The sequence below is a fragment of the Nothoprocta perdicaria genome, unplaced genomic scaffold, assembly GCF_003342845.1.
Source record: "Nothoprocta perdicaria isolate Ctin4 unplaced genomic scaffold, notPer1 scaffold_258, whole genome shotgun sequence".
NCBI lineage: Eukaryota > Metazoa > Chordata > Aves > Tinamiformes > Tinamidae > Nothoprocta > Nothoprocta perdicaria.
Window position 1 is genome coordinate 505,236 of NW_020455486.1, and position 24,297 is coordinate 529,532.

Consider the following 24,297-nt stretch of genomic DNA (forward strand, 5'->3'; position numbering starts at 1 on the left):
TGGTGGCTTGCTTCGCCCTGCTCATGGTGTGCCACGTGGAGGAGGTGGAGCGAAACCCGCTGCTCCTTGCTGCTGTTTTTCCTGCGGGCAAAGCCGGGCTCCGCTGCTGTGTGCACGGCGGAGATCCGCGCTCACCTGCAGACCCACCTGAGGAGATGCCCGAATCTGGCCATTAAATTGGAGTCAGTTGTGGAGAAGGAGCAGGCTCGCTAGCCGGCCCTGCCTGAAGTGTCCAGTGGCCTATTCCCCGGAGCTTGGGAAGCTTAATGCAGTTGTATTGGAGAGTTCTTTCCCTCCCTGCAGCTTATTTTCTAAAGGTCTATATCTGGTTTTTGTAGAGTAGTTTTTAAGCTGCGTGAACAAAAGCGTTGCAACGCTTAGCAAGTTTGGTGAAAGTCTGGAGAACATTAAAAACAAATGGGAAGCAAGACTTCAACCAAAATGTACAACAAAAACGCACTCCAGGTCTCCTGTGAGTTGCCTGGTGTGCTTTCCAACTCCAATTTTTTTCCACACAACAAATTCAGCAGGGATAGACGCAACAGACATCGGCCGGGAGTCCCCAGGAATTATTATTATTATTATGAGTATTTTTAATGCCCATCTTCAATAGGAGCCTCCCGTTGTTGACAGCACTTGTGGCAGCGGCTGCTTTGAGCCGGAAGGTGCTTTGGAGAGGAAGCGATTGCGAGAGGAATCTCCCTGTCAGCCTTGGAGCCAGCGGAGCAGAGCCCCGCACTGCGGGAACGGTGCACCTGCCCCCAGCCTCGGGGTCTTCCCAGGGCCTCTGAGGAGGCAGAGCCTCCGCGCTGCTCCGTGCCTGCCTCCGGACACGGCTCCCGCCGCCGCTCGCAGCCGCCTGCCTGGCTGCGGGTGCTCTGCCCCTCTCTGCGCCACTCTGGTCAGGCCAGTCTCCTCCCTGGAAAAACAATGGGAGAAACAGCAACGAGAAATCCGAGTGGGAAATAAGTCTGAGCGCGTTTATCTCTTTGCATCTTCCTCTGCGCTTTCCCCTCTAGATTCAAACGCACATCTGGATCCTCTATCTTACTTGGAAATGGAAATGTGGAGGAGTGGTGGTGGGGGCAGCGGAGAAAGAGCGATGAAGGAAGAGATAAACACAGCAAAGGTGGAAGCGATCGTTTATTCACAGTGTTGCATCTCCGTTATCTTGATCTGGCCCGTGGGCCGACCGTGTTTTCCCGTCCGAGTGCGCTCATGAGTGTTGATAGTTGCCTGCACTGCTGCAGCGGGGCCCGCGGGTGCGCGCCGTGGATGGTGCACTGAGCAGGGAGGAGAGGCCTGGGGCACAACGTGTCTGTGATGCTGCCGTGAGCAGCCGCTGGGAGCTCTTCTGCCTTTCCCTGTTGCTCCTCGCAAAGGCCGCAGCCTGAGCTCTRTGTATTTCTAAGGCTCAGCTGTTGTTCATTATTGCTCCTTGAGTTAGGGAACTGTGAGGGTTATTTTGCTTGAGTTTCACTGCGAGGGTTACAAAGACAAGGCAACGCGGGGATAGCTTCCTTGCTGCTACTTGCTGCTGTTTCCTTGTGTTACTGAACAGCTCGTTTAGGCTCGTTTTAAAGCAGAGTTGTTGGGGATTTTGCCTCTTCTTTGTTTCTTTTTTTTTTTTTCCTTTTTCCCTTTCTAAATTTTTTTAGGCTTCTCACATTTCTAGCAACAACTTTTAAACCAAGTCTTCAGCCCCTCCCTCAGAATCATGACTAGCTTAAGAGTCACAAACCTTCAGTAAACAGGTTATTTTCTTGAGCTTTTGCAGACTACTACTGCAGCTCTTGAGGCTTTTCCGTGCAACCTCTGCAGGCAACCTGCTTTCACGGAAACTGATGCTCAGGTAATCAGTTATTTGCAAAAGCTACGACTTTAAATTGAGCATCAGGAGACTTGCAATAAAACTGCAAGGGTTGGCAACAGTGAGTCCCTTATTCTGGCAGCTTTACAGTATTTTTAAGTGTTTCAGTGAGACATTTACAGTGGCACTTCGCCCCCCTTCTCCCGCCCTTAATTCCCTCATTTGAAGCAGTTCACACAGCTTGCAACATGGCTCTGTCAAGGTTCACAGAGATTCCAGCTCCTTTCCTATGTGACCCAGACGTTCTGTCCCTTAAAATGTGCCAGACGGACAAGAGGTTACTTTGAGAAATAGTTTGCACTTTTCCCAGACTCTGCTGTTCAGTCTCTCTAACAAATATGTAGCTGAGGTAATGTCACTGCGGACAGTTATTTGTACCTCTTTTCCAAGCCAGAAAAGCCAATTTTTAAAGCTACTAAAATAAAGAAACTTTGTTGCAAACTCTTTTTTTTCCCCCTATTTTTCCTTCTGTCCTTACTTTAGGAGCATTTACAGGGACCGTTTTACAGCTTAAAGAGTTCTTTGACTGAAGCAGACACAAAGGACTTCCTCACCAGTTTAGAAAGAATTTGTTTGAAGAATTTCTGACAGTAGCAAAAAGAAGTACATTATTTTTGCAGCTGAACATGCTTATGTTCCATTCATTTGCATTGAGAAGAGTGAGAGCTACTAGGCAAATGCCATTTACAATCAATTCATCCTTCTTAGGAGAGATTCATTTTTTATTAGCAAAACAAAATGGAATCCCCATCTTTCTTCTAGATACTTTTTTCTTGGTTACAATGTAGTGTTAATGATTGCAAGATTCATAATTAATTTTTCCAATAGTTTTCATAACAGATATGTTAAACATTTACAGTAACACATTATATTCTGCACAGGGTCTTAATAGCATCCTTTTGGAGGCTTGTTACAGGTTTGAATTGGAGTAGTGGAGCCTGCAGAAAATTCTTAGGAAAACTTAGGAAAATATAAGAATTGCAGTTGCCTATCAGGATATTTTTGTAGACTGAGGAGGAATTTGAGATGGATCGGATTATTCCCAGCCCTGTAACAAGGAGGGCAGTCGTTAAGGTCAGTTTGCTGTAAATTCATATCTCTTTCCAGGTTGGATAGTGATTTACTGTTGTTAAGGTGAACTTGTTGCTTGCTGTGTGCTCAGCATTTAGAAAAACGAGCGGCGTTTCTGTAGAAAACGAGCAGAGTTTCTGTAGAACTAGAGCGTTGCACAACTTGGGAAACGGGGAAACGAGGGAAGCTGGACCGATAAAAAAGACACCAAACTCTGGGCAAACAGTGTGCAGGGGAGCAGGAACCGGCCGTCCTCACCTCAAGGCGTTGATAGTCTGTTGGGGAAAGAACAGGGAGTGAAAGCGGGAGGGAGGGGAACAGAGACCGAAAGGGGTGAAGTGACTTTCTCAGAAACTCCCTCGGAGTTAATGCCAGAACCTCCCTACCTCAGTCAAGCACCTGGCCCTGAATGCAAGTCCCGTGTCATTCCCAAGCACCCTCTACTTAAGCTGGGGAGGGTACTTGTACTCAGCACAAACCAGGGTTTTCCCAGTGACACATGATGCCGCAGGAGCTGCTGGCTCCTCTGTTAGTCATTCCTTGTGTGTCTGGGATGGGATGGCCCTGGCTCAAATGCAGTGTTCAAACCTTCCCAGGGACTCCTGCCTACCCCGCGTGGGGAGCTGGAATTAAATGGCAGACAGACATACGCCAACTAATAGCCTATATGTTCTGTTTTCCAGCTATGTAATTAGAGGCAGTCACCGTTTGGGATGAATATGAGGTATTTGGTGTCAGGAAGAATAAATGTTTGGCTGCATTAAAGGTAGGTTTAATATAACCAGAGCCTGCGGGCGACGTGTCTYGGGGTGGAGAGACAGCATGGCCACCGCTGCCAGCTTGGCCTTCCCAGAGACGTTCCTGTGGGGCTCTTCTTGAAGAACATATGGATTCTGTGGCTGCTGAGGACCCTCACTTTTAGTAAAGACAAGGGGAATGGTAACTTACCCAAGTGCAGTTCAGTTCTTCAAAGAATGATGAGTCTGACAAACCTTCTAAAATTCAATCTTCATCAGAAAGCCAAGTCTTAGGGCATAGTTTAGGTTGTCGTTTCATTTTTCCCCCTTTCTTCTGTTTAAGCAAAGCAAATGGAAGAAATTCCTGTCTCTGCACATCAGTTGGCCACCATCTAAGTTTTGACTATATGGCTGTTGGCAGGGCCTGGTTGCTGAGTCAACATTGAAATGGTCCATGTGAAAAGTCCCGTTAGAGAGTAAATAGTGGCTGCTGTTAAGTTGGATAAGGTCCCTGGTCTGCTTTGACACGTGGCACCTTCACTCGAGCAGTTTTTGTGCCTGGCAGTGGTGTACGCGGAGGTGACTGGGACCCTTCAAAGCATCAGTATGTCAAGGACACCCATGTTTGCTGCTCAGAAACCTGAACTGGTTGGAGCACTAATGGTGGGGAGGGTGTCATGGACATACTGCAAGGCAACCAAGCAGCAACTGCAGGCTTCTGTGACTGCTCCCTCAGCTCCCAYTTGTTTTTCAAAGGCAAAGTTTTCAACTGTATCCTTTAAAGCCTTTTGGCTGTTCAGATAAACTCATAACTGAAGCGCTCTCAATCTTGGTGAAAGTTATTCAATCTTGGTGAAAAGCAGATGGGTCTATGCGACAGGTTCTGTATTTGCAGCCTTTTGGGGGAGCTCAGTGGGAACTGGGCTATGGTTATTTGTTGGTCTGCTTCAACAGTTGATGGTTGAAATTAAAGGAAATCTATCAGCCTGGTTTGCAGAAACATTATAGATTGCTTTGTTTTTTAATGAGTTGTAAGAAAGGTAATTTGAGTGAAGCGCCACACATGTTGTTTCTTACAGCATGTCGGAAAAAAATCCTTAGTGTGCAATAGTCAGATAATCAGTATCAATGGATCTACAAGTTCTTGAGCTGTAAAAGAGTTTTGATGATTTTCCCTGATTTTTCCATTTCCTTTCTGATTTCCTGGGATTAGTCAAAGGGACTAAAAACTGTGGCTTCACATTCAAGTCAATGGTTGTGACTTTCAGCTGCTGCCTTCAGGTACTCCATCCTGCCTGGAGCTATCCAGGCACAGATGTTTTGCACCAGTGAGCAATCAGCTATTTCAGGAATCCTATCTTGCTGAGAAATAACTTTCCTCTAAAGCCCTCCCTCCGTATGGTCACTTCATGTTCCCAGCATCTCTAGTCTTCCGTTCTTTGGGAACTTTCAGTTCTCAGTGAATGCCTTCAGGCGGATCTTTGAAAGAAATRAAGATGAACTTGACAAAAAGAGGTTGTGAGTGAGTTCTTCTGCCTGCAGGTAGTATGTGATGTGGACAGCCCTGTGCAAACAGAAAGACCTGCTGAGTCCCTGCTTGGGTTCCCTCAGCACTCTAGCTATCCTTTGGCTCCTTTTGTCTTTGCTGGGAGCCTCCTGCTTTGACTCCTCCTCAGAAGTGGCCAGTGAGTCAAAGAGCATTAAAGCCCACTTGAGGTGATAGATTACTTGCCAACTGTAGACTTAATAGTGTCCAAACYTGAAGGATCAGTTTGCTGGCAGCGCTTTTTCTGTGGTTTTATCCACCTGAAAGGACAGCCCTTGCAGTTGTCGGTAAGTGGGGCTGTTGTCACGTCCAGGACATACCTGCTCAGTTGGGACTATAGAGCCAAGCCCAAGGTTTCAAGCATTTCTGAAAAAATGGGATAAAAAGGCAGTGAAAATTGTTGAATAAATATAAGTACCTCATAACAAGCAGAATTTGTAGGTCATACAGGCAACTAGCCAAAGCATAATGTGTGAGAATGTGTGTGTAATTATGTTGTTTCAAAAGATGAGCTAGCTCTGTAGGGCAGGGACTTTCCTTGCATCATATTTAATTTTATTCTCCTAATAAAAATATATGTTTGGAATTCACTCAGCTTCTACAGTGTATTTTAGTTTTCCATTGCCTGCAAGGACAGATTAACAGTAGTGTCATAGTTGGACAATGGAAGCAATTTTTCTGCTATGTTTTGTCCTGATCCTCGTCAGGAGAATACTGTGTTGAGTTTCGGTTACCATACTTTGAGGAAGGTGAAATTCAAGTAGAGAAAGTTCTGAATGATGTGAGATTCATAATATGTAACCTTAGAGAAAAGACAGAAAAAAAAAAAAAAAGAGGCCTGCTTAGTCCACAAAAAAAGAAGACCCTGGGGCATATGCAAAATGTCATTATTTAAGTGACAGTGATCAATGGTCCCCCATAGTTTCTGGAGGAAGGAGAAGTCAATTTAATATGCCACAGAGATGATTTAGGCTAAATATCTGCAAGATTTTTCCATTGTTAAGGTGGTGAAGCACCATAACTGCCTGCCTTGGAAAGCTAATGAAGTCTCCTTAGGAGAGGTTTTTAAGAACAGCTTAGGTATCATCATGATATTCTACCTATGTATAGGAGGCTGAACTGGCTGATACCTGAATATCTTTAGCAGCAGATCTTTATGATTTTATATATGAATCAAAAACCCTACAGGACCCTGTGGCTGAAATGGAGGACTTTGTTAGATCACTCTCCAAAAGTGATTTTACCTCTTTTCTGCACTTGGTCTTGCAGCACCTTTGGCCATTTGTTCTTGTCATCTCCCTTGCTTAGTTCTCGTACTGCTATGAGGTCAACAAGGCTGCAGTGCTTACGCAACAGCAAAGAACCCAGAAGGGGAGAAAGAGAACTTTCTTATAATTCATTCAACTCTCATAGCCATCTGGCAGATAATAATGCAAGCATTCTATAGTGGTGATAGTGTATGCTGATGTGCCCTGTCAACAATGTTGATTTATAGGCAGAGCAGGATACAGGACCAAGTCTTGAAATAATTGTGCAGCACCTTGGAATCAAATTTTAAGTGGGGTGAAAGTCTGAAAATGATAAAAAAGATTATGGGTCACAGCAGCATTTTCTGGTAATTGTAGTACAAAATTAATTTGAGGTGACACAATTTCTTATCTCTGTGTACCAAAATAATTTGTCTCCTGTGAATGTAGAAGCTAGAGTCAAGAAACCCACTCAAGAAAAATGTCTTAGACATTTATCATATTGAATGCAGCCTATATTTTCTTTCCTTTATTCAGACCTTATAAGGAGAGAATTAGTGTTTTCCCTATTTTTGGAGCTGTTTACATTCAAAATGAATTGAATACTGTGGAAATGCTGCAAAGATGTGTACGTTTGAAAAATGCAGGCCCTAATCAGGAGATTGCGATCGCACTGCCTTTCTCTTCTYCAGAGAACTGGGGAGTTCAGAGCGGCGTGAACTGTAAACACCATGTGTCATCCCTCCTTAGGCTCCAGCAACAACACGAGAGCCCGGACTGGTGGTTTTGGCACATTTTACTGAAACCTCGTCCATGTAGAACCTATCAGGACAAAGGAGTAAACAGCTTTTGATCCTGCGTAGCTCCATGGGGAACAAAAGCCTGGAAAACAAATACGAGCTCAGGTTGGGTTTAGGAGTAGCGCTTGGCAATGCGTGTGGAAATGTCTTCGGCTTCTCTCCGCAGCAGTGACTGACTGTGTCCTCGTAGGATGTGTCCTGTAAACACATCTGATTAAGTGTAGGCTCCCTCTGGGACTTGAGTAGTGTTTATCTATGGATAATTGAACTGGTCCCCAAGGGATTTTGGAACACAGAGAGGTAGGGCTGACCCTCCTGCACGAACACCTGTGTGGAGTGCAGCAAGACAGACTGAAGTGCAGGTAGTCGGTGCCTGTCCCTAGCTATGCCCTTGTACAGAGCTGTGCCTCTGGCTTGGCCAGTCCTGCACAGAAAGCCTGGCTTGTGGCTGGAAGCTGGTGCTGCTCACAGCTTCGTTGGGATTTCACTGTCCGATTCCTTCTGAAGGTCATGTCCAGTTTGTGGCGCGGCGTTACTGCAGGATTACAGTAATGAAGTCCCGCAGTCCTCTGGCAAATCATGTGTTAATTTGCACTCTTGTCTGAAACTCACCTTCTAAAGGCTACTGTTGTGGAAGCACGTATAAATTTGGGGTTCACTGTAGAAAAGGTTAATTTCTGGCGCTCTCAGTTGCAAAGAAAAGCTTCAACGTATGATCCCTAAAGGCTTTGAAAGTAGATAAAATTGAAAGATGTAAGAATATTTAAGCTGTCCTGTTATAAGCACTGCTATAACTTCTGGATGGTTTGAAGTGGCAACTCATGTCATGTTGATTGATTGCATAAAATATTCATTTATTAAATATCCCTCTGCGTGTTCAGTTGTGCTTTTATTCAGTGCCAGCGCCTAGACCTGAAATGAATGACTATTCCAGGCGCTGGTTATTTTTTTCCAGTGATGACAGCATTTTCAAGCACAGACAAAAGTATTAATAACAAAAATGTTTTTTTTTATTCTTCATATTATTGTCAGTGCTTCTGTATATGCAGCAACTGTTTTGCTGCATTTAGATTTTTAGATAAGTTTTAAAAATATAATTAGTGGGCTGCTTCTTCAGTGAAAGGTGTCGACCAAAAGGAATTGCTAGTGTAATCTCCTTACATTCATGTCTGTTCTCTGTATCAAGAAAGTCCTTTGTCATTAACTGTTGTTGAAATACAATTAATCCCTATCTGGATTCTCCAGCTAGTAGTTCGCATTTATGGTAAACACTAGGAAATTGTATCTGCTCTGAGAGCTCTACCAGGCCATTGCCAGAGAAGGTCAGTCCCACTATAGGCACAATATGCAATTTTAAAGATCTCCTTCAGAATTTTATTGAGGCAGTGAGGAGGAGGGGGGMAGCCTCTTTTCAGTGGTGGGCAGGGATAGGACTAGAGGAAATGGCTTCAAACTGAAGCATCGGAAGTTCCACAGGAACTTAAGGAAGCATTTCTTCACTGTGAGGGTGACAAAGCACTGGAACAGGCTGCCCAGAGAGGTTGTGGAGTCTCCTTCTTTGGAGATCTTTAAAACCCGCTTGGATGCAGCCCTGTGCCACGTGCTCTAGGTGACCCTGCGTGAGCAGGGGGGTTGGACTCGATGACCTCTGAGGTCCCTTCCAACCTTCGGCATTCTATGATTCTATTATTCTATGATTAATAAAATTTAATAAAAGGTTTATTAACTTTGGGATAGCAGGAAGTAAATGCAGTTTCAAAGATGATTGATAGACCTAGGTAAACCCAGTCAAAAACCTCTTTTAGTTCTGATAAACTGTAATTAAACCACTAAACAACCTCTCTTCTTAACAGCAGTTCTAATTTAAATTTTTGCAAATTTTCTCTTTAGCAGAGAAATCAGAAACCTTTATTATATATAATGAACCTACATATATCAAGATGTCATTTGAATTTTAAAATTATTTTAATTTAGTAACAACCCTGCAGTGGTTCTTTAGTGAGTCCATTAGAACGCCATTGTGAAATTCATAATTTTTTTGCCAGTCTGTTAAAATGCTGTTGTTAACTTGAATATTTTCATGCAAGCAACAATTCCTATTCAAAAAAGGAAGAAAGTTGAACCCAATTGTTATTTAGCTGGACTTCTTAGCAGGAAAGTGCAAACATGGCAATGTACTGGTGTGGCTGTGCTGCTTTTAACGTGAGGAGGACTCGAGACAACACATCCCTACAGGGTGCAGACACGCTGCTAGACCATCACATTCCCATAAAACAACAGAAACTTAAGTTAGTACATTAGATTTGCTAAAACACATTTGCTTTCACGTCTTAATCTTGTTTTCATTGGATACAATCAAATACTCCATCATTCAAATAGCAAAATGTGCCAGCCAGCAATTGCATCTTCAAATTTCAGGCCGTAATTGTGCAAGCATATGCAAGGTTATGAGCACGGAAAGAGTAACGTGCTTAAGTTGATGCTGAAAATTTGGCTTATTACATACACATGCTGCTTGTGAGAGAGGGAAAGGCAAGTGTCCTCYCTGGGAAAGAAGAAGCCTGGATGGTGTTGTCATTGCTCTTTCATGTGCTCTGCCAGTAGACTTTAAAAATAACTTAAAAAAAAAATCTTTTCCCAATTATAGTTTTATTTTTGGGACAGTGAGGGAAGCTGTTTGAGAACAAATTGAGTGATAAAGAGCTAGAGCGATATYAAGGCTTTTCTTGTGCATAGGAACTGATGTTCAACAGCTGAAGTGTGGAGGCTGAAAAGCAAGTGAAGGAAAATCTCAAAGCAAGAAAATAGYCTTGGTGCTCAGTAGGGCGGGAGTGACTCTGGGCACGAGAGCCCTATTGCACGGTGGTTCCTGGAGCGGGGAGGCAGCAGCAGACCTGTCTCCCCTTCCCAGCAGAGCAGGGAGGTGCGTGTTTTGGGATGCTCTCAACAGGAGAACAGCATCCTTCTCCCACGCATTTCAGCATGTATGTTGCTGTTCCGAAAACCACGGACCTTTCTGTTAACTTTAGGGTGAAGGGAGTGAATTTTCTAAATTCTTCCCTTTCTTCCCTCAGTCTTTTGTAGGCTGACTGCAAGTCCTTGCGCAAAGCCAGGCTGCCTTTCAAGGCAAAGGGAACGAGGTCCCTGCTGGGCTGGGTCCTGTCTGCTTTCAGCTGGACAGCAGGGCTGTTTTGACAGAAGGGGAAGGTTTTTCTCCTTGAGGCCTCAAGACCACAGCTTTGAATTGCTCTTCACCCCAGAACGAGCCACTGAGCTAAAACCTCTGACCGCAGGCACAGCGGCACTGCCTCTTCACTGGGATGGTCAGTGTGGGTCTAGTTATAAGATAGGAGTGAGAATTGCTTCTTTCAGCTGTCTGCATCTTTTGCCTAACACAAGACCTCTTTCCCTATTAATGGAGCTGACCAGGAAACCCGAGTAGAAAAGGTGTCTGGGAGCTGTAGTTTATTAACATCAGTTTTAGCACTGCCTGGTTTAGACTGAAAGAAAATCTGACTTGGAAACTTGATTATTGCATAATAAATATCCAAAGTTTAATTGTATTTTCATGCMACATTCCTTAACGTAAATGAAAAGTACAAGTTTTGAAGTGTTTAGAAGTAGTTTTCTCAAACCTCAGCAAACCCCCTGACCTCATTACTCATAATGTATTTTCTTTAATTCCCTGTGTGGCTTGTGTGTGACTGCGTTTGCCACCGTATGTGTCATGGCCTTGTTGAGCCTACATAGGTGCTTCATCCTCTCGAAGACCTTCATGTCGCCCTGGCGGGGGCTGTGGATATTGCTGTTCATCCCTCGGGAGCTGCTCCTGTTACTGCTCCCTCACAAATCCCTGCTGAGCGTGGAGCCCGCCACAGAGGGCTGCAAACACATCCAGCGCTGCCCTGTCTGGCCTGGAAAGGCTGCAGTCTAAAAATGAGCTTGATGATGTCTAGACAAGACCATGAGCGTTTAGTACCTTTAGAGCACTTTGCATCTTCAAAGCGCTCCGCAAACATTAGCTGATTAACATAACCGCGCCATCTGTTTTGATGTTTACATTTTGTGCAGGCAGAATTCCTGCTTGGCTTTATTCCCTCTCTCAGGTATGTGTCCTTTTTAGGGCCCTGGGCAGGGTGGTGAAGTCAGGCCCGCGCTCGCCTGCAGCCACGTTCGCCTTCTGACGCCCCGGGCCTGTGCTGTGGGGGCCACTCGCTGCCCTTGGCGCCGAGCTGGGCGTTACTGCCCTCCAGAATGTGCCCCCGGCCCACAGAAACTGCTCCCAGGCCGCCCCGGCTGCTGCCGGCCCTGTTGAATCACAGAATCACAGAATATTCAAGGTTGGAAGGGACCTCTAGAGATCATCTAGTCCAACSTTCCTGCTCAAGCAGGCACACCTACAGCATGTGGCACAGGGCGGCATCCAGGCGGGTTTTGAAGACCTCCAGAGTAGGAGACTCCACAACCTCCCTGGGCAGCCTGTTCCAGAGCTCTGTCACCCTCATAGGACAGAAGTTCCTCCTCACATGGAGATGGAACTTCCTGTGCTCCAGCTTATTAACCAGGATGATTAAGGGAATGGAACATCTCTCATATGAAGAGAGGCTGAGTGAGCTGGGCCTGTTTTCTCTGGAGAAGAGAAGGCTCAGAGGGGATCTGATTAATATGTATAAGTTCAGGAAGGGAGAATGCAGGGAGGAAGGGGACAGGCTGTTCTCACTGGTGGCCAGCGATAGGACGAGGGGTAATGGCCACAAGCTGAAGCACAAGAAGTTCCGTCTCCAGGTGAGGAGGAACTTCTTTMCTGTKAGGGTGACAGAGCAGTGGAACAGGCTGCCCAGGGAGGTTGTGGAGTCTCCTWCTCTGGAGGTCTTCAAAACCCRCCTGGATGCCGCCCTGTGCCACATGCTSTAGGTGTGCCTGCTTGAGCAGGAAGGTTGGACTAGATGATCTSTAGAGGTCCCTTCCAACCTTAAATATTCTGTGAATTCTGTGAATCTGTTATGGCTATTACCCCTTGAGGGGCCGCGCGATGTGACCGCAATGTGCCCCACACAACAGGCACAACGTTGTGCCCCACACAGTGAGGCAAGGGAACCGAGAGGTGTGTGGAAGAAGGCCAGGTCTGCCCTGGCCGCCGTCGGGACAGAGGTGGCCTTTCTCTCTAGTTCCATATCCTGTGACTTTTTCTCTCTAGCTCCATATCCTCCGGCTTCCTGCGCCTCTGGCCACCCAAAGGGGCGATTTATTTCTTCCTCTTGCAGCCTGATCATGGAGGCCCTGTGTAACTCGGAGGCTTGTTCTTAGTTCTTCATTTCAGTTTACATTTCTTCCTAGTAGATTCACGGTAAATCTGCCATAAGACTGATTTAAACTGAAATAATATCACATCAGCAGCCTTCAGAGCTGAAAAATCTTAAAAACAAAACATGTTGTCTATCTTCCCCCCTCTTTTGATTCTTTTTTTTTCAAACCCCTTCCTATTTCTATGTCCTGCTGCCTGAGCGATGTTTCAGGTTGATCACACCACCTAAACTCGTCTTCATTTCTCAGTTGCCATTTGGTTTTGCAGATAAACCCTACAGAAATGGTGCTCCATTGGCAGTAATGAGAGATGAGCAAGGTTTTGGTTAGGGCAGAATTTGCCAGACCTTCATGAGAGGTTTCGCAAGCGATTCTCCTACAGGACGTATCTCGGGGGTGGTGGCGTTGCAGCGGGCGGGCAGACCGCAGTGCCGGCGGTCGGGAGCAGGCGCCCAGCGGTGTGACGAGACGYGGTGTGAATCGTGCCGGGGGGCGCCGTGGGGAGCTGGCCTGGCCGCGGGGAGGCCGTGGCCGCAGGGAGGCCACGTGCCGCCCGGCGAGGAAGGGCCCCGCTCCGGCGGCTCCCTGGTTTGCAGCCGCGGCGTGCGGAGCGGCAGACGTGGCTCCCGGGAGAGGTGCTCCCGACAGACGGAGCCGCTGTCTGGCACGGTTCGCACCGCGGCTTCCGATGTGACCCGAAGGTGTTTGCAAGACGCATCTTTACACAGACCGTGATCAATGTGCGAGGGAGCCTCTCACACAGACAAATCTGCAGTTAATAAATCAACAAAGCTGGACTATTAGGATATAAATACAGAGAAAAGACAGACTTGGACAGACTGAGGTGATGGGTGTGCTTTATTTCTGAGGACTGCTTTTCCTTTTTATTCTTTTTTTTTTCTTTTTTGCTTGCTTTTGGTAGAGACATTTTGTTACACTTTCAGGCTAGGATAGAGAGATGAGGAATAAAATTCTGACAAAATGGAAGTCTCCTCTGACAAAGTAATATTTGAAAAGCTGCCAGCCAATGCCGAGCGTCTTCAGGCTAATGCTGGAAGCCTTCACGGGAAGGATGCACTTTTTGTAAAAGACACGCTTATGTGCAACCAAGCCTGTTGGATTAGTCGAGAAAATCCCTGTGTCCTGTATTATCCCTGGGGTGGGATGGGATGATGGCAGTTGTTCCCGTCTGCCTTTGAAGTTTATGAGCAGAGCCAGGTGCTTGCTGCGTGCCGCGGCGCCGGGCGAGCTCTGCCCCCTCGGTACCTGCCCGGAGCATCCGGGGAGCAGCCGGCAGGAGGGAACCCAGAGCTCCAGTTGCAACGTGCTKGATGCTGGATGCGTTCGCCTTGACCTGCCATTGTTTGGTGCTCTCCCCTAAGAGCACTCTGTATGTTCTTGAATATAGGGCTTAGCCTTGCTTGTTAGATAGCTGTCTGGCACTAAGGGCTGACGTCGCAAGGCAGAGAGTCTTACCCACCAGAGCCGTGGATGTCTGGGAAGAGCCTTAAGTGTCGGTGCTCTTTTTGATTGATTGGTAAATCATTGGTAAATCCCATTCCTCCCAGAGCTTCCTCCTACCGTTTGGGTTTCTCTCCCGTGCTTGCTGTAGCCCTTCAGCTGTGACACTGAGAAGGAAGGGTGCCAAGCAAGAGAATTGCAGCTTTTGCTGTGGGGTTATGTGGGGCCAGAATTGCACGAGATGGTGGAGTACCTGCTGTAAACCACTGAGTATCATTAGCTCAAGTGGGGTGAGTTATATTGAAAAAATGAAGCACTCCTTGTCTTTGGAGAAGCATTTGTCTTTACAGAGAGAATCCAACAGCATTTGAATTGAATTTTGCATCTGACAAACTAAGCAGAGGTGAATAAGCTTATGATCCATGCAATTGCCCTTAGTAGTACAAACATTTTTCCTCCCACAGAAAGGAACATGCTCAGTAACTTTCCTGTGTTCTGTGAAGGGCAAGTGTTTCCTGTACCCCATGTAGCTACTTCAGTCGTTTTAGATGTTTTACTTTCATCATCTCTTTCCTTACTGATGCTTCCTGTACCTCATCGGCAGGACTCCTGCTTTTGAGTCCAAGCCTTTCCTTCCCTCCCTCTAATTTTGGGGGTGTGAAACTGAGGTATCTTCAGTTAGACAGTAATGAGATCCAACACAGAAGAAAAATCTTCAGGAAATTTTTATATAATTCTGGAACTAATTCTGCTGTATTCCATAAGTAATGTTGATATGCATTTGATCTGACATCTCACATTAGGGAAGTGGGGAGGGAGCCTGTCATGCTGCAGTAACATGATGAAGTTTCTGGAAGTCTGTAAAACTAAAACTTAACTAAATATGAAAAATATTTGCGTGTAGGCACAGAGGGAGGCACTGTGCAAGCATCTAATTGCAACACTCCCTGCTGACTGCTTTTAATGTGTGTTGGTTTTATTAAGCAGTCTTAATAAAAAGTTAAGAGTTTTGCGTAGGCAAAAAAAATGCAATAGAAACAGCAGTCTCTTTTCTCAGATTACTGAAGTACAGATAGAGTCAGAAAAACCTGTCAGGGTGCAGTAAGGGAGGTGAATTTGTCCCATCTGTGGAAAATGGTAATGAATTGGTTTTGTGGTTCTGAATTGGCAGACTCACCTATTATGTGCGTACGTGCATATGTATATTTGTGTCTTGGAGTTTGGGTTTCACATGTTACATTATGCATTGCCTCTGAGGGTGAAATGTGGGTGACAAATTGCAGATCCCTCAGCACAGTGTTGTAGCACTGGGTACTTCCAGCTTCAAGGAGCTGTGTCCGGGGAGGAGATGAGGGAATCTGCCCGTGACTCCTCGCCACAAGCGACTTTCCTTGAAACTCTATGGTCAAATCCAAAATGCTCTCCAATATCAGAGCAAAAAAAGCAGYATGAAAGAAACATACCTCTGTATACTGGTACATGGTAGCCACAGGTCATTTATCCTGCTGGAGACATCCATAGTGTTGCGGAGCAAGACATGTGGAAGCATGGGAAGAACCCAGATTGACAAACCATTAATGATGCAGCATTTCTGGTTAGGGACAAGTTACTGCAGACCATCACTAGCTGTTTTAGTAGCTCCTTCTGACCCTACGGAGTTAGACCCTGACTCTGGCCAGCCCTGTTAGCCTGAAGTTTTGCCTTTCCCAAGGACAGTTTTCACACTGCTCAGCCCTCAGCTCAGGTGGTGCTCAGTGGCAACATGCAGCAGGATGCACCAATGCACAGATCTACCAGCTCTCGCTTCCAGTGGCTTTCCAAACGTGTTGCTGGCTTCACCCTCCTCATTAATGTCTCCATCCCTGCCCACGTGTGGCCACCAAAGCTTCGGGCCGCAGCGCTGCATGAGGGCTTGCTCGCTCGACACACACCTYGTGGCTCACTTCTCACAACAGACTAAATATTTTGCTTACAGTAATTACCTCACTTCAAAGGAACTTGCATAGAAAAGTAATAATATCAAAAAGAGCCTATATGCTATAAATAAGGTATGAAATTCCACATTAAAGATGTGTGTATATTACAGGGATCTTCAGAGCAGTGTGAAATATAATTAGGACTTTCTTCTGAGGCATAAAATTCTCAGTAATACGTGCTAATCTTATTTGCTTGGAATGAGGCAGGAATATACCTATCAAGACATCTTTGAAAATACTTCAGTTCTTCATTTCCGACTTTCCAGTCATTCTTGTCTGACTTGATATTTTTTCCTCATCATTTTTCTATCCTGCAAGGTCTATTTGTGAATAAGCTTTTCCCTCTACTTCAGCAAAACCAGAGGCATGAAATTTCAGTAAGATAATTAGGATTTTAATGAAATGAAAAAGCTTTCTAAGAAAAGAAGGGGAAGAAGTAAGAAGAAATAAGTTTTTGTGTGATTAAGCTGTGTGGTTTTACCAGGGTGTATGGATTGCCTCCCATCTCATGTTGCAGTTTAGGGTAAATCAGGTTATTCAGTGTAGTGCCATTACTGTTAGGCCCTTTGTCTGAAGTGACTCGTTCTTAAAGCAAATAGATGCCCGTGGGAAAAGAGTATTTTTGATTAACAAACAGCCTTTAGGATGAGAAAGTTTTAATTTATGTCATTGCTTTCCTCTTTTCCCATCCCACATCGGAAGTATTTGTTCAGAAGACGTCTGCAAAGAAAAATGCTTTGATGGCAGCTATTGATGAGGTGCATAAGGGTTAAAACTTCTGCCTCTCGGCTGCTTTCTCTTGCCTTTCTGGATCCTGTCTCCCAGTGCACCCATGTCTCTCGGTTGGCTCCAGTGCAGGCCAGGCCAGTTGCTTGAAGAGGAGCCAAAATACTGCTTTTGCCTGGGACAGGAGCACTTCTGGTCTTCCCTGGGATGTAAAACGGTGCTTCTGCACGGAGAGTATCACTGCTGTCAACATGGTACAGAGGGAYGGGCCGAGACAGAAGGTCCAGCGGCTCGCGGAGCAAATCCCCGCTGGCGGGACGGGCTGTCCCGCCGTTCCCGTGTCCTGCTGCCGCTGCTGTGTCTGGCTCAGCCTCCTGTACAGAAAGCAGCTTGGAGCCGTTCTGCCGTGCGTCTTGTTGCGTGCAGTATATGGGGGTTCCTGAACTGCAGTCAGTCAGCAGAATACCGATTTTTTAAAGTTTTTATTGTTTCAGTGATGTGGGAGAAAATGGAGTTTGGAAGGAGCTTGTATATGTGTGACAGCTAATAACAGGATTTTATGCCCATACTGTGATATATCACATAACATGTAGCAGCATAGAGCAGGAAGAAAAAAGCTGCCTGAGCCGGTGCTGGCATCAGTTCTCTGTTCATTTATGTCTTGATAGTGTCTGTCGATGTGGAGGTGTCTGCTGTTCAGATAGGGTGTGAAAGGTTTTGAAATGTTCTCCAGCTGTGCCTGGTGTAGCTGTTGCTATAGGTAGTCGTCTTTGGATCTGACTGGTAAAGTAAAGTAAAGTAAAGTAAAGTAAAGTAAAGTAAAGTAAAGTAAAGTAAAATAAAATAAAATAAAATAAAATAAAATAAAATAAAATAAAATAAAATAAAATAAAATAAAATAAAATAAAATAAAATAAAATAAAATAAAGGCAAAATACGCTCACTGCTTTCCTAGTACTGTATTCCATGTGAGTAGTCGTTCTGTGTGTCTCGTGAGTCATACGTGTCTGTACCCACGAGGGTCGGCTCGCTCCAGCGCGCTCCAGCGCGCTCCGCGTTACCGTGTGGTGAAGCTCTGTTGCATAGAGCTGGTGAAAATGTTCCAGTGGAATATTTTTCTCTTAAAAAATATAGTATGTAATCAAATGATCTGCCATGTTGACCGTCAGAGCAGAAGCCTCACAAGCTTAGGGTTTTAAGGTGCTTCCCAGGCGTCTCCAAAGCCTGAGTTCTTCTCTGCTTTGCTATCTAAGGGAGCTTATTTTAGGGAAACCCTGCTTCTTGGTGCTCMATCTTCCTTGGAGTCAAGAGAGCAAGTTTATTTTAAAAACTCCAAATTTGACTCCTGTTGTGAATATCAGTATTTCCAGAAAGCCACTTCTGGTACCAAATAAGGCTTTTGATATTTGATGACTTAAAAAGTGCTCATAGAGCTGAGCAGCATCTTCTTTGAAGAAGTTTTGGTGTGTGGGGGGGTGGTTAATAGAAACTTGGATTTGATTTTGTATGGATTTGGAATGAATTTTCAGGCATAGTTTCACTTTGCTTATCTAATGCACGATGTCATGAGATACTATTTTCAGGTCATCTCTTATTCTAATTGAGTAGGTATATGAATGTAATAAAGCATCACTATTTTAACTTCAAAAACATGCTTCAATTCACTTCTGGCATGTGTAAGATACAAAGAGACCTCAAATAAATTGATTTTATTATTTAACTAAAGCTAAGTACTGTAATCAGGTTATTTGGGACGTGTGTATTTTAAATTTCCTCATAAATTTTTTCCTTCTGACTTGCTGGAGCAAAATAAGAAGACAAAGCAACGGGCCGGTATCAGACGGCCGTAATAAATAAGGCCCCGTGGTGCGTTTAATTCAGAGAGGTGCCCGTGCCTGCGCAGCGCCGCTGCATKGTGTCCTCGGGGAGGAAGAAACGGCAACAAACAAACCCCAAGCCCCGGGGCTGGGGACGGCCCCGTGTCCCTTGGCAACATCAATATTTCCGTGCACAAATAAAGGTGCCTGCTGGACGCGAGGGCAGCGGCGGCCGCGCGCGCCCCGGCTCGCCGGGCTCCTCATTGGTCATCCTTAATTTGGATGTCTAGACATTCCGGGCGGAGGGAGCGCAAGGCAGACATCTGAAGACGTGAGAGGAGATTCTAAGGGACACCAGGGCCTTAAAATAAGGCCCCAGCGAACCGCCGGTGTATTTGGTTCGTCTTAAAAATATATGTTGATAGTGATTGAATGGAACACATGACTGAAGGGTTGCTCCTTGATTATTACCATTAATTAATGCACTTGGAAGTTTTGGTGGCTGTGATGTAAATAGATKAAAGCTTCCTTAGAGGTTATCTGTAAGTGCTGTCGAGTTAATACAATGAATGATTTTACAGACTTGCTGAAGTGTCTTTTCTTCACTCGACGAGGATCAGAACATTCAGAAAAATAAATGGACCGCATTTAAATGAAATATCTAATCCTCATTTGTGGCATTTAAACTGCAGTCAGCAATATCCTCTTGCAGAAGTCCGGATGAAGAGGATATTACTGTCGCCTGTCTTTATTTTATTTGAAGTCTCTCCGTGGAATATGCACGTGGAATTGTGCATACCTGTATGTGAGCAGGGCCCAGGCCCGCCAAACTCCCTGCTGGGAACGCTCAATTCCCACTGGTGCCATTGGGCATTGGAGGGCATTAGCCCCACATTTGAGGAACAGTGGCATGCGCATTTATAAAGGCCCAGATTTTCAGCTGTCCTTTTAAATATATGTGCAAATAAGTCAGGTGATTGCTCAGTTATCATTTGCATGTGTGTTTGTGCTAAGGATGCTGGTTATTTGTATAATGGCTAGAATGGGCTAGAATTTGCCTTTCAGAAAAACTGTTTAAGTTGAGGAAGCTGTATTTATTACCTTAGGAATATTTTTCTATAATAATAAGATCTGGAATGTGACAGAGCTGGATGGAGCTATTAATATCCTTCAGAGATCTATTTTAGTTTTCTTTGTTTTTAATCCTTTCAATCATAAATCCCAGAAAACAGCAACTGGAGCTTGAAGAGCAACCAACATTCAGCAGTGGAGGCTCTGCAGCACTGCACCAACAAATGCTTTTGAAAGCCCTGTGAAACAAATGCAGTTGGATTGCAGTACTGGTACAATATTCCCAGTATCAGAGTATTCCCGTGTGGGAATAGGTACACTTGCAGTGCAGGGAAACTTCTCTACCACTATAGATGTGTCTACGTGACAGGCTGTGCTGGTGTGAACTGTTTTGGTGAGAATCACACCTGTAGGTGAATCAGGTACATGCGAATGGAAGCAACAGACCAAATTTGAGGGCTAGCCCCTACGTGGAAGTTTTCCAGCATGAGTGTAGCTGAATGATTTCCCTGCCATAGGTGTCCTGATGACACTCCCCCTACACACACAGCTGTGAGGTAGGTCATTTTTGAATAAAGGTTCATTTTTTAATAAGATCTTGTTTTAATTCTGTGGACAAATTGCACACCAGATTCTGCACACACACTCCCTCCCTGATACTCCCTTCTGTGAGCTTGTCCTGCTCTTTTCAAGTTTTCCCTTTTTTAAAAAGAGAAAACTTCCCCTTCTCCCTATTCTTTCCCTGCTTTCCCCTTTCCCTACTGTTTGACTCAAATGCTGCCCGGAGCTAAGTGGCCTCCTGACTTTTAAGTTGGAGGTAGTTGCTGTCAGGAGGCAGGACCRACCTGCACGGATCAGGACAGTGGGGCCCTCCAGCTTCGGGTCCACTGCCCTTGCTGYTTTTGCTCCTGTCATCCCTCTGGGAAGCCCATCCTGCTCCAGAGGCAGACCACGGTTACTGGGTATCCCTTCCATATTCCCTTTAACAACAGCTCTATGCAAAYAGTAAAATACACTCAGGTCCCAAAGCTAGTCGGACTACACTACTGATGCAACTTCTACCGTAGAGCCAAAAGGACATGTAAAAACAGGGAAGAAAAAGGTTTCTGTTTTGTTTTCTTTTTATTTCTAGGAGACACTTTTAAAACTAAAACTTGAAAAGTAAGTTCTTCTTTAAAATGTTCTAACTAGGTAAATAAACAGCAGTGGGGCACTCTCTCACTGGCCTGCCTTTTTTTTCTGTGCTAGTGTGTTGAAATGTGTATTTGTTGCATTTCCTGATAGTTCTTTCAATTTTATGAAACTTTACTGTGCCTATTTATGAAATTTTACTGTGCCTATCTCACAGTATTTTGTTTGTTTTCTTCATGTTTCGAACTCCGAGACTCCAGTGATTATTTGAGAATTTCAGCTTTGATGAGAACACACAGTGCAGCCAAACTCAGTGACAGCTAATGGAAGGGGAGGATGGTACCTAGTTTAAAACTGATTCCACTTCAACACTCGCTTTCTGACCAGTTTCCCTCGCGCTCTCATGCCCACAACCCAAGCTCCGGGACACCCAGCCTGGATCAGCCGTGTGCGACGTGGAGGACGGGGGGCATCAGCTGCCAAGTCCTCACCGCGTTGCTGGGAATCTGCCTGGTTGGTGATAACCACCTGGTTTTTGGATAGATCTTTCATATCCTTGAGTTTGCTGCTGCTTTTCAACATTTCTCCATTGTGGGTGTCTTTCCAGCTCGTCTGACACGTGGCRTGGTTGCCGTCCTCCTTTCCACACAGCAGGGCCTTGGCTAGTCTCTGCTGTGGTCTTGGTGACCACGGACCTGCTGGTCCTGATGCAAACACCACGTTTCTCAGGGTTTACCTCTTCCATTGATGTCTGACTCGCAAGTGGTTATCAAAACAGGGCATTTTTGTAATCTTGCTCTGTCACTTTTCCTGGTTCCTTCTGCCATAGACATCTCTATTTGGGCATTTTTCAGACCAATCTTAATACTGTGGCTACAAATCTGCACAGAACAGATTATGGTGGAAAATATTTAAACCCATGACTTTAAAASTTGCTATTTAAGGTATCAATTATAACCTACATTTTATCTTAGTATTTTTGTAATGTTGGGAATTTATATCTGCCTGTCATTTGAGTCTGGCACATCCATCATTTGGGTTGCCAGTATTGCAGCTAAAACGGGCTAACAGGACATTTTAAGACATTGCCTTTTCTCGTAGTCTAGACATATTTTCACAGAAGCTCCAGGCATTGCTAAGGGTCCCTGTAGGATTCAACACAATCCAAATGCTGCTTCCTTGGGGACAGTCTTTGCGGTCACTGGCCGTGAAAACAATATATGGAGATTACTTATTTATGGCCATATTGGGGAAGCTGCCACCTTGTGCAATGACTTTGCTCCCATCCCTGCGCTGCCTCCCTGCTTTGCTGGCACTGAAGAGTCACCTAAAATCTTTCTGATCCCGTTTGCCGTGTGGCTGCACTAGGGCTGCAACCACTAGAACTGGGAATGGCAAAGCAGGGAATACCAAGGAGCTATTCCTCAATTTGATGGGGGATTTTCTTGTATGTAGCCCGGGGGGCTTTACATCAGAACACGAGACGTGAGTGCGTGTCCAGCACCTGTCCTGCACTATCCTAATGCTGATGAACTGCCATGAGGGTCACTTGCTTTTCCATCTTTGCAGGCATTTTGTTGGGTATTTTAGTATCCTCTGAGATGCTGGTGCTGAAATTTGAATTGACTGAAATGTGAACAGCTCTGTTTTTGAATGCTCTCCATGGCCTCAGGTACAATTTGGCTAGATATGTTATTTAGCTGGTTTAACCTGGGCATGTCACTGTGCTGTTTTTCTAAGTGGTCAGCTTTAACATTTGTATGTTCCTGGTAGCTAAAGTTACATTTTTTGATAGCAGAGAGTGTTTTTTTGCATACATTTGGTAAATATATAATGCGTTCCCATAGCAAGTCCTCTGACAAGGTATTATCTAAACGAGCGCCACAGAACTGTTTTAACTCCAGTTCCTGCCTGTTTTTTTTCCCTCCTTGTCTGTAGCATTCCCAGCAGTGCAGTAGCCAGGATTTGATTTCTGTCAGAAATGATACTGCTCCAGCCTCATCTCTGTAAGGCTCCGCAGGGAGGTTAGAGGGTGGTTTTCCTCCGGCTGCTCTGGATTCGGTCCAGCATTCGATGAGAATGCAAATCCCCTTGAAAGCAGATCCCTTCTCTGCGCTGCGTGCGCTTCAGGAAGCTCATGATAAGTTTATATTTGCATGGAGGCACTGTTCTTTTTTAAAGGTACCCAGTCTTTTGCACTTCCCAAAGCTTAATAAATGTCTCTCGTGTTCTTTTTTTCCCTTTTAGCAGGAGAACTGAGCAAATGCACTCTGGGGCTGGGCCTTGCCACGGTGGTTTGGGAGGTCACAGTTACAGCTTCGTGGGAACACAGGTTTCATTGTCAGGGTGCTCGCAGCAAGGCAGCACATTAATTTTTGCGATTTCTGGGATACGAAGGTCTCCCATATTTTCCAAAGCTGTGTTTTCCCTCACATCCCTGCTGGGCCGGGTGCCGAGGTCGGTACCGGCGCCGCTCCATCGGCTGGGGTGAAGCACCTTCCAGAGCGGATGCGATGCCGGTGCCACTTTGGTGGAAGATGCCAAGGCCCTGGGGCGCTGGGGGGTCTGCGAGGGTCCCTATCCAGGCGGCCGTGGTGGGAGCGCGGTGCCGAACTCGCTGACTCAGGGAATCCCGTCTGCCCAGCGCCCGCCGGCTCCCCCGGGAGCTCGTGGAGGCCGAGCCTAATCCYCAGCTCCGCATCTGGTTTCCCAGGGCAAGCCGAGCGCCCGCGGAAGCAAAGCCGGCCCATGGGCATGTGCTGGGCAGGAGAGCTGTGCCTGGAGCTGGACAGGGGGGCTACCTTCCCTGTTCAGAAATGTCAGGCCTGATTCCTGCTCGCCCTGAAACGCCTCTGCGCCCTCCGGTAGCAAAGTGGATTGACCTTAAAGTGGCCCTAAATCAGTTGTTCCCTCCTAATTCAAGTTTTGTCTTGCTCCGGCTCTTCAAAAATAACCATTAAGTGCAGGTCTGCAAACAGATTTATGGCTGGACGTTTAGAGGACCCAGCTATTTCAGAGGCYGGTCGCTAACGTTGATTGCTGACATAATAGCGTGGCTATAAAAATCAGCTGAATCAAACTTCCCTGTACACAAACCCGTCTGTTGATTGCACTGTTGTCACTCCCTTAACAACTGTCACCAAGTTTTGTTTTCACGTCCTACAACTCTCTTCTATTCGAGGCTCACTGTAATGTTTCCAGAAAAAGAAACCTCAATGAAAGGTGGCCGGGGGCTTTGACTTTGCAGCTTTTTGTTCTTTAATGTTTTTCTTTTTCTTTTTCTTTTTCTTTTTTTTTGGACTTCACTTTTGCTCACCAGTAGGTGTCACTGACGTGGAAGGAAATAAGATAGTGTCTGGACAGCAATACTGTGAATTCCTTGCACTTCTGGAGCGGCTGGTGTTATCTGAGCACAAAATGTGAGCCTCTTTGCAGGCTGGCGCCCAGCAGAACCAGCGAACTTCATTGCACCGATGCCACCTCCCGCCTTCCTCTGCCCCCAAAGAGGAACTAGAGGAAGTCATTGCCCCAGAGTACTGG

The 24,297-nt window shown here is 45.6% G+C and overlaps 1 protein-coding gene and 1 long non-coding RNA gene across 2 annotated transcripts in view; one reads left to right on the plus strand and one right to left on the minus strand.

The window, feature by feature from the left end:
• Window positions 1-24,297, plus strand: part of LDLRAD4 (low density lipoprotein receptor class A domain containing 4) — a 235,267-nt gene that overhangs the window by 161,017 nt on the left and 49,953 nt on the right. The gene's annotated exons all lie outside the window — the stretch shown is intronic.
• LOC112948229 lies at window positions 3,162-3,933 on the minus strand. Its single transcript, XR_003249567.1, has 2 exons — window positions 3,890-3,933; window positions 3,162-3,216 (listed from the first exon to the last, which is right to left on the minus strand). It is a non-coding gene; the product is annotated as an uncharacterized LOC112948229 (long non-coding RNA).